Raw genomic sequence first — 2879 nt, 5'->3', positions numbered from 1 at the left:
CTTCGATTGATTGCGTGCGAACTTGGGTTCCGTGACGATCCGACGTCTTTATCATCGTGGGAACGCAGAACTTTCGTGGAAAGTTTTATGAATAACTCCTGAATGAGCTTTAGAAGCTGCTGAACGAGTTTGACTCTGTGATAGAGTTGTTGAAACCGGAAAATTTCGGTTAATGCATCAAGCTGGTTTTTCTGTTGTCCGAAGATTATCCCTTCAGATTTGAATCTTCTGAGTTTGATTCAAAAATCCTATCTCTAAGGATTCGTTGCTGCCTGAATCTCCAAGCCTGAGTGGTTGAGATCCTGAGAACCAACCTGTACGGTTCAAGATGTCAACAAATCCAACACTCACCCCTAGTTTTTAAGAGCCAGCCCCTTTAACCAACTCGTGCTGGTTAGATTTCTGTGATCCAACCTTTACTTCCGTTGGGTTTGTTGAGCTTTTATTAGGGGATAGGAAGATTGTAAGCTGACTCCTATATCGCCTCCTATGTGGGCGAACATCCCTCAGGAACGTGGGAAAAACGGTTTTGGAACCGTTCGACTCATGTTTGAGTGAGTCAAACGGCCCCAAATCTGACGTCAGACCCAACCTTCGTGTGTCGTTTGATTGAGATGTCGAAAGTTGGGTTGTTAGCTGAACACCATGAACGCGAGGGTCAGTCTCCATCGTTTGTTTGTGGCTTGACGAGCGGAGTCGCTGTTGGTTGAACACCTTTGAACGATTGAGAGTCGTTCACGGTTTGGTTTTGGCTTGACGACGCGAGGGTCGTCGCTGGTCGAACACCATTGACGCGGAAGGGGGTCGCTCAACGTTTGGCTTGTTGCATTGACGACGCGAGGGTCGCTGTTGGTTGAACACACATTGAACGTGAGGTCGACTCACGTTTGGCTTGTGCATTGACGACGCGAGGGTCGGGCTGTTGGTGAACACACATTGAACGCGAGGGTCGCTCACTGTTGCTTGTTTGCATTGACGATGCGAGGGATCGTGTGTTGGTTGACACCTTGGAAGCGCGAAGGGTCCGCTCACGTTTGCTTGTGCATTGACGACCGAGGGTCGCCTTCATTTCCAACTTGGTGACGCTGGGGTATGACATCCGCGTTTTCAGAAGGAGTTAGTTGATTGTAACTTCTTCTGTAATGCCGTTGCAAGGACCGTCGTTCTAGTAATCCTAGGCTTTAGCTGTTGTGGAGTGTGAAAGCCGTCAGATTGTAACTTTCACTGCAGATTGTGAAACTGCTTGAATAGAGTTTTCATCAGTGTCGAAGTGTCGTTGAATTGTAACCCCTTCGTCAGATCTATGTGAAAAGTCCTCTATTTGCCGGCTTTCGATCACCGACACCGAAAGCTGATTTGATTTGTAGCTTTCGTTGGTTGAAGCTAGACGGTGAATCAACATTCCCATAGTGTCTTGAAGACGCAATATTTGCCCATAAGCTCTCTACAAGCAACTCACCAACTGAGTTCCCACACCTTTTATTTCTGAATCATCAGCACTGCCTCATGACAGCATCTCTAATAGTTGCTATGATATTAGCCATGCTGTTGTTCAACAGCCATCAAGATCAATCATCTCAGCAAGTGAGGTCGCGTTTGTGGCAATTGTGGAGTTGTGGATGCAAGTGATTGGGAAGTCGTCCTGATGTGACTTGTGACCTCCGTTGTCGGAGCTTGTTTGAATAAGCTATCTATTGTGATTTTTAGACAGCCTACAATGTGCAAATACAGTTGAAGGGCTCCAAGTGGAATCTAAAGAATGTGAGGCACATACTGAAGCTGAAGAGGAATCTTAATTCGGTTGGCCAGCTTGGAGCATAAGACTATGTTTCGATATTCATCGGGGATTCGTGGAGGATCTCAAATAGTACTATGGTTGTTGCCCGAGGTAATAAAACATGAACTCTCTACCTCACCTCACATGCGAGTGACACCATCACAATTACAGCTGGCAAAGAGAGTACAGATTTGTGGCACAATAGATTAGGACACATGAGCGAGAAGGGGATGAAGATTCTATATTCACAGGGGAAGCTAATCGGCATCAATTCTGTAAAAGTTGGTGTTTGCAAGGACTGCATCTTTGGGAAGCAGAAGAGAGTTAGTTTCTAAAAGGGTGGAAGGCCAACTAAAGCTCGGAAGCTAGAGTTAGTTCATACTGACGTATGGGGTCCAGGTAGCATGTCTTCTCTTGGCGGTTCGGCGTACTATGTCACCTTCATCGACGATCACTCGAGGAAGGTGTGGGTATACTTCATGAAGCACAAGTTAGATGTGTTCGGAATCTTCAAGAAGTGGAAGGCCATGGTGAAGAACGAGAAATATCTAAAGGTGAAGTGTCTGAGATCAGACAACGGTGAAGAATACGAGCTGGAGGAGTTCAAGAGGTTCTGTGCTCTAAATGAGATTCGTTTGAAGAGGACTACTCCAGGGACGTCACAACAAAACGGCGTTGCAGAGAGGATGAACAAAACATTGACAGAGCGTGCCAGGAGCATGCGATTACATGCAGGTCTGCCTAAGACATTTTGGACAGATACGGTGCATACGGTAGCTTACTTGATTAATCATGGGCCATAAATTCTATTGGATTACGGGATTTTAGAAAAGGTTTGGAGTGGCAAGAAGATCAATCTTTGACATTTGCAAGTATTCGGTTGTGTGACATATGTTCATATCAGTGACCATGTTAGGGACAAGCTAGAGGCTAAGTCACAGAAGTGAACATTCATTGGATACGTTGATGAGTTCAGGTATCGTCTTTGGGATGAGAAGAACAGGAAGATCATCAGAAGTAGGGATGTGATATTCAATAAGGAGGTGATGTACAAGAACAAGGACAGTGCTAATGATAACCAAAATAGTAGGAGCAGCACTAC

This window comes from Asparagus officinalis, chromosome 3 (assembly GCF_001876935.1).
Source record: "Asparagus officinalis chromosome 3, Aspof.V1, whole genome shotgun sequence".
NCBI lineage: Eukaryota > Viridiplantae > Streptophyta > Magnoliopsida > Asparagales > Asparagaceae > Asparagus > Asparagus officinalis.
Note: the sequence above shows the minus strand (reverse complement) of the source record.